The 13,956-nt window shown below is 59.0% G+C and overlaps 1 pseudogene; it reads right to left on the bottom strand.

Moving 5' to 3' along the window:
* The window catches only part of LOC131394240 (adhesion G protein-coupled receptor E1-like), a 737,363-nt pseudogene that overhangs the window by 456,871 nt on the left and 266,536 nt on the right, over positions 1 to 13,956 (bottom strand).

The following is a 13,956-nucleotide window of genomic DNA, read 5'->3' as shown; positions in this document are numbered from 1 at the left end:
CAAAGCCAGAGGTGACTCCGGTGTCCTTCCAGGTTGAAGGGATATGCAAAAGGTGACACAGCCCTGACGGGGGATGCTCGCTCCTCAGCAATCAAGAGGATGGGAGTTTTCAATTTGGTTTCAAGTCCCACTATGGTGACTGGACTCTAAGTACTCATCTTTAATCCAGTTCTTGGACGATGTGAAGGCATGTTTTGGCAACTTGTCTGCGTGAAGCTGAAAGGAGTCACTCTGATGACATCTAGGTACAGACTGCGTGGATCCCATCCAATTTCACTTTCCAAGGGAATGTGCTGGAACTCTGAATCACACACTGGATCTTGAAGGCCAGGGTGAAGAGAAAAGATCCCTCTTCCCCATCGTTCTACTGTGAATTACAATTCAAATGATCCTATTGGGACTCGGGTTGAATAAATCCTGATTAAAAAAATGTGCTCGTTTTGTGTGTGATCATTTCTGAAGTGTATTGGCTTGAAAATTTGACATGACATGGGGCGTGTTGTTCTATTTCTCTGAGATTTGGCTGGCACACCCAAGGGTCGCAGAGCCCACGAGAGTGGACGGGATGGACTTCCCAAGGGTAAGGGAGCTCCGCCGGCCCCCGAGATGGAGCGGTACACCCCACTCTGACAGCACGCAAACACACACAAACACACACACACACACCCCTTAAGTGACACACGCCATTTCAGAGGCACATTCACAAATCCCATCAAAATCAGCCTGCGGTCAGCCCCCAGTTCCCCTCAGAATTTCTCAAGTGACAGGAAGTTGCACATCCAAACATTCCTTCCTGCTTGCTCTGAGTAACGGAACTCAGAACCCAGTCTATTTGGACAACTGGGTGGGGAAAGAAAACCAGAAAGTCTGTCAAGACGTCTCGTGCGCCTCGCTCTGCTTCTCTTCTCTTAGCAGGTCCGTGCTTAGGGAGAACTCTCTGTGGGATATGCTTTCTATACATCAATTGAGTTTGACTATGGAAAATCACTACTTCTATTGACACGGAAAATAGGAGAGAAAGAGGTCAGATGAACTCTCTCACGGAATGCATGAATGAAGAGGCAGAGCAGACAGGGAATATGGCTGTTAGGCATGACGCAGACACCGGGGGTTCAGTCCCGGACAGGCTCCACCGGATGAGTTTTGGAGGGATCGGGCTGGCTCTGATACATCCCCCTCCTGTGGAGTCATGCTCGCACATCCCCCCTTGCTGGCCCCTCCTATAGTTGAGACCAGGGCCGGCCAATCACATCAGACGTCGGGGACCAATGCCCTGGCTCCGGCCCCTCTGACCACACCAGCGGGATTTCCCCCAAGATCTCCCTCTGTCCCTGCCCTCTCCCACCTGCCTCAGGCCACGGGAGCGTTTTCTCCAAACCTCCAGCTGTGTGAGCGCCCAGCTTTGGCACGGACACGTCTCCCGCGGGAGAAGGAAAGGATCCGTGAGCTGACCGTTCAGATTGACAGGTCACAGCAGCGCCACGACTGTTGGCCTGGACCCGGGAGGCAGGAGGACCTTCGCTATGGACAGTGCCCGGCCCCCAGGGAGCCCCCGGGAATCCTGCATAGAACTGAGGGGCGACAGTGCAGGAGAGAGCAGGTAAACTGGGGAGTGCGCTTGATGGAGGATGAGGTGCCTGTGCATTCTGGGTGTGTGGCTGTGTGTGTGTGTGTGTTAGCGGATGGCACTGCGGGGGAGGGGAACCGGGCCCTCCCAGGAGGTCGGGCATTCTGAAACTGAGGAAAGAGAGAGACACTAGGACCACAGGAATCCCCTAGGCGTGGGGTGGCTTTGAGGAGACTTCAGCAGACCCATCTCGGCTTCACTCCCACTCCCATCACAATCCCCCTCCCCCACACACACTCTCCCTGGAGCGGTCGCCCTCAGCTGCACAAAGGGAGATGGTAGCATAGGGTCTTAGGTGTCTGTCACGCACTCACAGAGAAAGGGAGGAGTTCCCTCCACCTCTCCCGTTTTTCCCCTCCCCCTCAACTCCATCCACATCTTCCCTGCATAGACACAAGCGTCCCATTTCGGGCATCCCAACACCCTTCTCCAAAGAGCTCAGGGCCAAGGACAGGTCCCTCCTTCTCAGGTGGATGAGCCCCTGGGAGAGCAAACTCTTTCCTGTGGGCACCATCCCTGCTTCCCTCCTTCTTCCCAGCTCTGGCAATTCCCCTCCCTCAGGCAGGGTGAGGGAGGGCACTGAGACGAGGCGTGGGTGTTGGCACACTTGGGGAGAAGCTCTCACTGGAAGGGAGGGACCTGTGCCTTTGACCGTGGGGCTCAGGGTGCGGGTGTGGGCGGGAGGAGAACCTGGCGTTTCAGGCACCTGGGAAGTGGACACTGGGGTCTTGGGTGGCTGCACTGACTGGCTCCCTCCCTGTCCTGCAGCTCAGACACCGCCGCCTGGAATCCCACAAAACGTCGGCGGGTGGAGCAGGATCCCGGCACAGGTAAGGCGCTTTCCCTAAGCAGTCAGCTTCTGGGAAGCCAGGGTCCCAGGCGATCGATCTCGGAAAAGGAGCAGCGGCATCCTCCGGAATGTGTGGGACGGCTTCCTGGATTCCTCTGGGCACAGGTCCCACCGCTGGTCTGTGCCGGCTTTGGGGGTTGTCCAGGTCACACCCTTCACACTCCTGCAGGAAGCGTGAGCGTCCTGCAGGAAGAGAGCATTCACCTCCCACCCTCTGCTCTCTCCGCAGATGCGGAAGCAGTCGCAGTGCAAGGAGCTCCGTGCCCACACCCGCCGCAGGCCCCGCAACCAGCCCAGGTAAGTTGCCCTGACTTTGGAGGCCGATAGGAGGGACGACGCTGCCCGAGGCCCCCAGGGACGTCCAAGGGGGGGGTCCTTCCCGATGGGTGTTCAGCGTGAGCAGGACCTTCCTGGGTGGCCGGGCGGGCAGAGTTTCTGTTGGGCAGGGGGAAGTGGCTGACAGCTCCCACCCCCCTGGCCCTCTGGGAGCCTCCCTTGGAGGTCGGGAACTCAGAGCTTTTCTCCCGCAGCAGGGGCGGCATTTGCCCGGCACGCACATGATCGTGGTGGTCCTGGACCCAGGGACAGACCTCCAGCTGCGCCTGGGACGCGAGGTCCTGGTCCTGGCCCCGCAGGCAGCCCTGCAGCTCACCCTGCGCAACCTGGTCCTCGTCGTCGTTCCGGCGCACGTCCTGAGGGCCCGCGAGCCGCTCTGGTTCCCCGCCCACGCCCGGTGGCTCCGGCCCCTGGGAACCGAAACCTCGTGGGAAGTCGACATTGAAGACGGATCTCTCTCCGCCCGGAGAGCAGAGCACCACGGCGTCCGACCTGCAGAAGAGGAGCGGGAGGCTCCCCGAGGAGGCCGCCGGTCCCCAAAGGGAGCCTCAGCCACCCACGTCCCGGGGTCCAGCCCCTCCTCCCTGCGTACCCTGCTCCTCCGCCCCCTCTCCAGGGGCCCTGCCCCCCAGGGCTGCTGGCCCCGGCCCCAGCCCAGTCCGCCGATGCGCCCTCTGCCGGCCGAATTCAGGCTGGACCTCCGCGGTCTGGGGCCCCGGGTCGGCTCTGCGCTCAGACCTCTGCCTCCCTCCCCGAGTCCAGGGCCGGCGCCCAGAACCTGCCGCGTGGCCCTTCGCAGGCCACCCGCCAAGGCCCGCAGACGTCTCTTCTGACGTGATCGTCCCGGACCGCCCACGCCCCAGTCAAGAATTGGCACACGCCATTCAGGAACGGCGGGCGGGGGCGGGCACCTGCTCCTTCTAGGCTGTCTCCGTGACCCGAGCTCATCCACACCCAGGAGCATCACCGGTGCTGCAGGCGCCGGCGGAGGGGGCGAGGCCGCCAGGGAACTCACCCCCAGACCTTTGCTGGGGCACAGATGCTGTGGAGAGTTGGAGGAGGCAACGTACCTACCGCGTGGAGAGAAAAGATTGGCAAATCTCTCGGATCACAAAGGACTTCGAAATAAAGGAGAGGAAAGGTCTGCTAATCATCATCCCAAAGGAACAAAACCAAAGACCCTGGGAGAATCACGCCAAGGACTTGAGCAGACACTTCCTCACAGAAGCTCTAAGAAAGCCCTTGATGTGATGTTCACCCTCGCCACCCCCGAGGGAAATGCAGGTGAAATCCACGGTGAGACACCACCCGCAGCCCTGAGAATGCCTACAAGGAACGCCATGACCATGCCCAGGGCTGGGGAGGATGTGGAGCAGCTGCAGCTCTTTCCCATTGCTGGGGGACATGGTACAACTTGCTTCAATGGTGTGCCATTCATCCCACACTCACCATTCAACCCATCCTTTCCACGCTGAGCTATCTGCTTGAGAGACACGAACACGAGTGTGCAGGAGAACCCCGAATGTCGCAAGGGGTTCTGGCAGCTGTCTTCACAATGGCCCAAAGCCAGAGGTGACTCCGGTGTCCTTCCAGGTTGAAGGGATATGCAAAAGGTGACACAGCCCTGACGGGGGATGCTCGCTCCTCAGCAATCAAGAGGATGGGAGTTTTCAATTTGGTTTCAAGTCCCACTATGGTGACTGGACTCTAAGTACTCATCTTTAATCCAGTTCTTGGACGATGTGAAGGCATGTTTTGGCAACTTGTCTGCGTGAAGCTGAAAGGAGTCACTCTGATGACATCTAGGTACAGACTGCGTGGATCCCATCCAATTTCACTTTCCAAGGGAATGTGCTGGAACTCTGAATCACACACTGGATCTTGAAGGCCAGGGTGAAGAGAAAAGATCCCTCTTCCCCATCGTTCCACTGTGAATTACAATTCAAATGATCCTATTGGGACTCGGGTTGAATAAATCCTGATTAAAAAAATGTGCTCGTTTTGTGTGTGATCATTTCTGAAGTGTATTGGCTTGAAAATTTGACATGACATGGGGCGTGTTGTTCTATTTCTCTGAGATTTGGCTGGCACACCCAAGGGTCGCAGAGCCCACGAGAGTGGACGGGATGGACTTCCCAAGGGTAAGGGAGCTCCGCCGGCCCCCGAGATGGAGCGGTACACCCCACTCTGACAGCACGCAAACACACACAAACACACACACACACACCCCTTAAGTGACACACGCCATTTCAGAGGCACATTCACAAATCCCATCAAAATCAGCCTGCGGTCAGCCCCCAATTCCCCTCAGAATTTCTCAAGTGACAGGAAGTTGCACATCCAAACATTCCTTCCTGCTTGCTCTGAGTAACGGAACTCAGAACCCAGTCTATTTGGACAACTGGGTGGGGAAAGAAAACCAGAAAGTCTGTCAAGACGTCTCGTGCGCCTCGCTCTGCTTCTCTTCTCTTAGCAGGTCCGTGCTTAGGGAGAACTCTCTGTGGGATATGCTTTCTATACATCAATTGAGTTTGACTATGGAAAATCACTACTTCTATTGACACGGAAAATAGGAGAGAAAGAGGTCAGATGAACTCTCTCACGGAATGCATGAATGAAGAGGCAGAGCAGACAGGGAATATGGCTGTTAGGCATGACGCAGACACCGGGGGTTCAGTCCCGGACAGGCTCCACCGGATGAGTTTTGGAGGGATCGGGCTGGCTCTGATACATCCCCCTCCTGTGGAGTCATGCTCGCACATCCCCCCTTGCTGGCCCCTCCTATAGTTGAGACCAGGGCCGGCCAATCACATCAGACGTCGGGGACCAATGCCCTGGCTCCGGCCCCTCTGACCACACCAGCGGGATTTCCCCCAAGATCTCCCTCTGTCCCTGCCCTCTCCCACCTGCCTCAGGCCACGGGAGCGTTTTCTCCAAACCTCCAGCTGTGTGAGCGCCCAGCTTTGGCACGGACACGTCTCCCGCGGGAGAAGGAAAGGATCCGTGAGCTGACCGTTCAGATTGACAGGTCACAGCAGCGCCACGACTGTTGGCCTGGACCCGGGAGGCAGGAGGACCTTCGCTATGGACAGTGCCCGGCCCCCAGGGAGCCCCCGGGAATCCTGCATAGAACTGAGGGGCGACAGTGCAGGAGAGAGCAGGTAAACTGGGGAGTGCGCTTGATGGAGGATGAGGTGCCTGTGCATTCTGGGTGTGTGGCTGTGTGTGTGTGTGTGTTAGCGGATGGCACTGCGGGGGAGGGGAACCGGGCCCTCCCAGGAGGTCGGGCATTCTGAAACTGAGGAAAGAGAGAGACACTAGGACCACAGGAATCCCCTAGGCGTGGGGTGGCTTTGAGGAGACTTCAGCAGACCCATCTCGGCTTCACTCCCACTCCCATCACAATCCCCCTCCCCCACACACACTCTCCCTGGAGCGGTCGCCCTCAGCTGCACAAAGGGAGATGGTAGCATAGGGTCTTAGGTGTCTGTCACGCACTCACAGAGAAAGGGAGGAGTTCCCTCCACCTCTCCCGTTTTTCCCCTCCCCCTCAACTCCATCCACATCTTCCCTGCATAGACACAAGCGTCCCATTTCGGGCATCCCAACACCCTTCTCCAAAGAGCTCAGGGCCAAGGACAGGTCCCTCCTTCTCAGGTGGATGAGCCCCTGGGAGAGCAAACTCTTTCCTGTGGGCACCATCCCTGCTTCCCTCCTTCTTCCCAGCTCTGGCAATTCCCCTCCCTCAGGCAGGGTGAGGGAGGGCACTGAGACGAGGCGTGGGTGTTGGCACACTTGGGGAGAAGCTCTCACTGGAAGGGAGGGACCTGTGCCTTTGACCGTGGGGCTCAGGGTGCGGGTGTGGGCGGGAGGAGAACCTGGCGTTTCAGGCACCTGGGAAGTGGACACTGGGGTCTTGGGTGGCTGCACTGACTGGCTCCCTCCCTGTCCTGCAGCTCAGACACCGCCGCCTGGAATCCCACAAAACGTCGGCGGGTGGAGCAGGATCCCGGCACAGGTAAGGCGCTTTCCCTAAGCAGTCAGCTTCTGGGAAGCCAGGGTCCCAGGCGATCGATCTCGGAAAAGGAGCAGCGGCATCCTCCGGAATGTGTGGGACGGCTTCCTGGATTCCTCTGGGCACAGGTCCCACCGCTGGTCTGTGCCGGCTTTGGGGGTTGTCCAGGTCACACCCTTCACACTCCTGCAGGAAGCGTGAGCGTCCTGCAGGAAGAGAGCATTCACCTCCCACCCTCTGCTCTCTCCGCAGATGCGGAAGCAGTCGCAGTGCAAGGAGCTCCGTGCCCACACCCGCCGCAGGCCCCGCAACCAGCCCAGGTAAGTTGCCCTGACTTTGGAGGCCGATAGGAGGGACGACGCTGCCCGAGGCCCCCAGGGACGTCCAAGGGGGGGGTCCTTCCCGATGGGTGTTCAGCGTGAGCAGGACCTTCCTGGGTGGCCGGGCGGGCAGAGTTTCTGTTGGGCAGGGGGAAGTGGCTGACAGCTCCCACCCCCCTGGCCCTCTGGGAGCCTCCCTTGGAGGTCGGGAACTCAGAGCTTTTCTCCCGCAGCAGGGGCGGCATTTGCCCGGCACGCACATGATCGTGGTGGTCCTGGACCCAGGGACAGACCTCCAGCTGCGCCTGGGACGCGAGGTCCTGGTCCTGGCCCCGCAGGCAGCCCTGCAGCTCACCCTGCGCAACCTGGTCCTCGTCGTCGTTCCGGCGCACGTCCTGAGGGCCCGCGAGCCGCTCTGGTTCCCCGCCCACGCCCGGTGGCTCCGGCCCCTGGGAACCGAAACCTCGTGGGAAGTCGACATTGAAGACGGATCTCTCTCCGCCCGGAGAGCAGAGCACCACGGCGTCCGACCTGCAGAAGAGGAGCGGGAGGCTCCCCGAGGAGGCCGCCGGTCCCCAAAGGGAGCCTCAGCCACCCACGTCCCGGGGTCCAGCCCCTCCTCCCTGCGTACCCTGCTCCTCCGCCCCCTCTCCAGGGGCCCTGCCCCCCAGGGCTGCTGGCCCCGGCCCCAGCCCAGTCCGCCGATGCGCCCTCTGCCGGCCGAATTCAGGCTGGACCTCCGCGGTCTGGGGCCCCGGGTCGGCTCTGCGCTCAGACCTCTGCCTCCCTCCCCGAGTCCAGGGCCGGCGCCCAGAACCTGCCGCGTGGCCCTTCGCAGGCCACCCGCCAAGGCCCGCAGACGTCTCTTCTGACGTGATCGTCCCGGACCGCCCACGCCCCAGTCAAGAATTGGCACACGCCATTCAGGAACGGCGGGCGGGGGCGGGCACCTGCTCCTTCTAGGCTGTCTCCGTGACCCGAGCTCATCCACACCCAGGAGCATCACCGGTGCTGCAGGCGCCGGCGGAGGGGGCGAGGCCGCCAGGGAACTCACCCCCAGACCTTTGCTGGGGCACAGATGCTGTGGAGAGTTGGAGGAGGCAACGTACCTACCGCGTGGAGAGAAAAGATTGGCAAATCTCTCGGATCACAAAGGACTTCGAAATAAAGGAGAGGAAAGGTCTGCTAATCATCATCCCAAAGGAACAAAACCAAAGACCCTGGGAGAATCACGCCAAGGACTTGAGCAGACACTTCCTCACAGAAGCTCTAAGAAAGCCCTTGATGTGATGTTCACCCTCGCCACCCCCGAGGGAAATTCAGGTGAAATCCACGGTGAGACACCACCCGCAGCCCTGAGAATGCCTACAAGGAACGCCATGACCATGCCCAGGGCTGGGGAGGATGTGGAGCAGCTGCAGCTCTTTCCCATTGCTGGGGGACATGGTACAACTTGCTTCAATGGTGTGCCATTCATCCCACACTCACCATTCAACCCATCCTTTCCACGCTGAGCTATCTGCTTGAGAGACACGAACACGAGTGTGCAGGAGAACCCCGAATGTCTCAAGGTGTTCTGGCAGCTGTCTTCACAATGGCCCAAAGCCAGAGGTGACTCCGGTGTCCTTCCAGGTTGAAGGGATATGCAAAAGGTGACACAGCCCTGACGGGGGATGCTCGCTCCTCAGCAATCAAGAGGATGGGAGTTTTCAATTTGGTTTCAAGTCCCACTATGGTGACTGGACTCTAAGTACTCATCTTTAATCCAGTTCTTGGACGATGTGAAGGCATGTTTTGGCAACTTGTCTGCGTGAAGCTGAAAGGAGTCACTCTGATGACATCTAGGTACAGACTGCGTGGATCCCATCCAATTTCACTTTCCAAGGGAATGTGCTGGAACTCTGAATCACACACTGGATCTTGAAGGCCAGGGTGAAGAGAAAAGATCCCTCTTCCCCATCGTTCTACTGTGAATTACAATTCAAATGATCCTATTGGGACTCGGGTTGAATAAATCCTGATTAAAAAAATGTGCTCGTTTTGTGTGTGATCATTTCTGAAGTGTATTGGCTTGAAAATTTGACATGACATGGGGCGTGTTGTTCTATTTCTCTGAGATTTGGCTGGCACACCCAAGGGTCGCAGAGCCCACGAGAGTGGACGGGATGGACTTCCCAAGGGTAAGGGAGCTCCGCCGGCCCCCGAGATGGAGCGGTACACCCCACTCTGACAGCACGCAAACACACACAAACACACACACACACACCCCTTAAGTGACACACGCCATTTCAGAGGCACATTCACAAATCCCATCAAAATCAGCCTGCGGTCAGCCCCCAGTTCCCCTCAGAATTTCTCAAGTGACAGGAAGTTGCACATCCAAACATTCCTTCCTGCTTGCTCTGAGTAACGGAACTCAGAACCCAGTCTATTTGGACAACTGGGTGGGGAAAGAAAACCAGAAAGTCTGTCAAGACGTCTCGTGCGCCTCGCTCTGCTTCTCTTCTCTTAGCAGGTCCGTGCTTAGGGAGAACTCTCTGTGGGATATGCTTTCTATACATCAATTGAGTTTGACTATGGAAAATCACTACTTCTATTGACACGGAAAATAGGAGAGAAAGAGGTCAGATGAACTCTCTCACGGAATGCATGAATGAAGAGGCAGAGCAGACAGGGAATATGGCTGTTAGGCATGACGCAGACACCGGGGGTTCAGTCCCGGACAGGCTCCACCGGATGAGTTTTGGAGGGATCGGGCTGGCTCTGATACATCCCCCTCCTGTGGAGTCATGCTCGCACATCCCCCCTTGCTGGCCCCTCCTATAGTTGAGACCAGGGCCGGCCAATCACATCAGACGTCGGGGACCAATGCCCTGGCTCCGGCCCCTCTGACCACACCAGCGGGATTTCCCCCAAGATCTCCCTCTGTCCCTGCCCTCTCCCACCTGCCTCAGGCCACGGGAGCGTTTTCTCCAAACCTCCAGCTGTGTGAGCGCCCAGCTTTGGCACGGACACGTCTCCCGCGGGAGAAGGAAAGGATCCGTGAGCTGACCGTTCAGATTGACAGGTCACAGCAGCGCCACGACTGTTGGCCTGGACCCGGGAGGCAGGAGGACCTTCGCTATGGACAGTGCCCGGCCCCCAGGGAGCCCCCGGGAATCCTGCATAGAACTGAGGGGCGACAGTGCAGGAGAGAGCAGGTAAACTGGGGAGTGCGCTTGATGGAGGATGAGGTGCCTGTGCATTCTGGGTGTGTGGCTGTGTGTGTGTGTGTGTTAGCGGATGGCACTGCGGGGGAGGGGAACCGGGCCCTCCCAGGAGGTCGGGCATTCTGAAACTGAGGAAAGAGAGAGACACTAGGACCACAGGAATCCCCTAGGCGTGGGGTGGCTTTGAGGAGACTTCAGCAGACCCATCTCGGCTTCACTCCCACTCCCATCACAATCCCCCTCCCCCACACACACTCTCCCTGGAGCGGTCGCCCTCAGCTGCACAAAGGGAGATGGTAGCATAGGGTCTTAGGTGTCTGTCACGCACTCACAGAGAAAGGGAGGAGTTCCCTCCACCTCTCCCGTTTTTCCCCTCCCCCTCAACTCCATCCACATCTTCCCTGCATAGACACAAGCGTCCCATTTCGGGCATCCCAACACCCTTCTCCAAAGAGCTCAGGGCCAAGGACAGGTCCCTCCTTCTCAGGTGGATGAGCCCCTGGGAGAGCAAACTCTTTCCTGTGGGCACCATCCCTGCTTCCCTCCTTCTTCCCAGCTCTGGCAATTCCCCTCCCTCAGGCAGGGTGAGGGAGGGCACTGAGACGAGGCGTGGGTGTTGGCACACTTGGGGAGAAGCTCTCACTGGAAGGGAGGGACCTGTGCCTTTGACCGTGGGGCTCAGGGTGCGGGTGTGGGCGGGAGGAGAACCTGGCGTTTCAGGCACCTGGGAAGTGGACACTGGGGTCTTGGGTGGCTGCACTGACTGGCTCCCTCCCTGTCCTGCAGCTCAGACACCGCCGCCTGGAATCCCACAAAACGTCGGCGGGTGGAGCAGGATCCCGGCACAGGTAAGGCGCTTTCCCTAAGCAGTCAGCTTCTGGGAAGCCAGGGTCCCAGGCGATCGATCTCGGAAAAGGAGCAGCGGCATCCTCCGGAATGTGTGGGACGGCTTCCTGGATTCCTCTGGGCACAGGTCCCACCGCTGGTCTGTGCCGGCTTTGGGGGTTGTCCAGGTCACACCCTTCACACTCCTGCAGGAAGCGTGAGCGTCCTGCAGGAAGAGAGCATTCACCTCCCACCCTCTGCTCTCTCCGCAGATGCGGAAGCAGTCGCAGTGCAAGGAGCTCCGTGCCCACACCCGCCGCAGGCCCCGCAACCAGCCCAGGTAAGTTGCCCTGACTTTGGAGGCCGATAGGAGGGACGACGCTGCCCGAGGCCCCCAGGGACGTCCAAGGGGGGGGTCCTTCCCGATGGGTGTTCAGCGTGAGCAGGACCTTCCTGGGTGGCCGGGCGGGCAGAGTTTCTGTTGGGCAGGGGGAAGTGGCTGACAGCTCCCACCCCCCTGGCCCTCTGGGAGCCTCCCTTGGAGGTCGGGAACTCAGAGCTTTTCTCCCGCAGCAGGGGCGGCATTTGCCCGGCACGCACATGATCGTGGTGGTCCTGGACCCAGGGACAGACCTCCAGCTGCGCCTGGGACGCGAGGTCCTGGTCCTGGCCCCGCAGGCAGCCCTGCAGCTCACCCTGCGCAACCTGGTCCTCGTCGTCGTTCCGGCGCACGTCCTGAGGGCCCGCGAGCCGCTCTGGTTCCCCGCCCACGCCCGGTGGCTCCGGCCCCTGGGAACCGAAACCTCGTGGGAAGTCGACATTGAAGACGGATCTCTCTCCGCCCGGAGAGCAGAGCACCACGGCGTCCGACCTGCAGAAGAGGAGCGGGAGGCTCCCCGAGGAGGCCGCCGGTCCCCAAAGGGAGCCTCAGCCACCCACGTCCCGGGGTCCAGCCCCTCCTCCCTGCGTACCCTGCTCCTCCGCCCCCTCTCCAGGGGCCCTGCCCCCCAGGGCTGCTGGCCCCGGCCCCAGCCCAGTCCGCCGATGCGCCCTCTGCCGGCCGAATTCAGGCTGGACCTCCGCGGTCTGGGGCCCCGGGTCGGCTCTGCGCTCAGACCTCTGCCTCCCTCCCCGAGTCCAGGGCCGGCGCCCAGAACCTGCCGCGTGGCCCTTCGCAGGCCACCCGCCAAGGCCCGCAGACGTCTCTTCTGACGTGATCGTCCCGGACCGCCCACGCCCCAGTCAAGAATTGGCACACGCCATTCAGGAACGGCGGGCGGGGGCGGGCACCTGCTCCTTCTAGGCTGTCTCCGTGACCCGAGCTCATCCACACCCAGGAGCATCACCGGTGCTGCAGGCGCCGGCGGAGGGGGCGAGGCCGCCAGGGAACTCACCCCCAGACCTTTGCTGGGGCACAGATGCTGTGGAGAGTTGGAGGAGGCAACGTACCTACCGCGTGGAGAGAAAAGATTGGCAAATCTCTCGGATCACAAAGGACTTCGAAATAAAGGAGAGGAAAGGTCTGCTAATCATCATCCCAAAGGAACAAAACCAAAGACCCTGGGAGAATCACGCCAAGGACTTGAGCAGACACTTCCTCACAGAAGCTCTAAGAAAGCCCTTGATGTGATGTTCACCCTCGCCACCCCCGAGGGAAATGCAGGTGAAATCCACGGTGAGACACCACCCGCAGCCCTGAGAATGCCTACAAGGAACGCCATGACCATGCCCAGGGCTGGGGAGGATGTGGAGCAGCTGCAGCTCTTTCCCATTGCTGGGGGACATGGTACAACTTGCTTCAATGGTGTGCCATTCATCCCACACTCACCATTCAACCCATCCTTTCCACGCTGAGCTATCTGCTTGAGAGACACGAACACGAGTGTGCAGGAGAACCCCGAATGTCACAAGGGGTTCTGGCAGCTGTCTTCACAATGGCCCAAAGCCAGAGGTGACTCCGGTGTCCTTCCAGGTTGAAGGGATATGCAAAAGGTGACACAGCCCTGACGGGGGATGCTCGCTCCTCAGCAATCAAGAGGATGGGAGTTTTCAATTTGGTTTCAAGTCCCACTATGGTGACTGGACTCTAAGTACTCATCTTTAATCCAGTTCTTGGACGATGTGAAGGCATGTTTTGGCAACTTGTCTGCGTGAAGCTGAAAGGAGTCACTCTGATGACATCTAGGTACAGACTGCGTGGATCCCATCCAATTTCACTTTCCAAGGGAATGTGCTGGAACTCTGAATCACACACTGGATCTTGAAGGCCAGGGTGAAGAGAAAAGATCCCTCTTCCCCATCGTTCTACTGTGAATTACAATTCAAATGATCCTATTGGGACTCGGGTTGAATAAATCCTGATTAAAAAAATGTGCTCGTTTTGTGTGTGATCATTTCTGAAGTGTATTGGCTTGAAAATTTGACATGACATGGGGCGTGTTGTTCTATTTCTCTGAGATTTGGCTGGCACACCCAAGGGTCGCAGAGCCCACGAGAGTGGACGGGATGGACTTCCCAAGGGTAAGGGAGCTCCGCCGGCCCCCGAGATGGAGCGGTACACCCCACTCTGACAGCACGCAAACACACACAAACACACACACACACACCCCTTAAGTGACACACGCCATTTCAGAGGCACATTCACAAATCCCATCAAAATCAGCCTGCGGTCAGCCCCCAGTTCCCCTCAGAATTTCTCAAGTGACAGGAAGTTGCACATCCAAACATTCCTTCCTGCTTGCTCTGAGTAACGGAACTCAGAACCCAGTCTATTT

The sequence above is a fragment of the Diceros bicornis genome, chromosome 30, assembly GCF_020826845.1.
Source record: "Diceros bicornis minor isolate mBicDic1 chromosome 30, mDicBic1.mat.cur, whole genome shotgun sequence".
Lineage (NCBI taxonomy): Eukaryota > Metazoa > Chordata > Mammalia > Perissodactyla > Rhinocerotidae > Diceros > Diceros bicornis.
The sequence above is the reverse complement of the archived record's forward strand: the minus strand, read 5'-3'. Positions and strand labels throughout refer to the sequence as shown.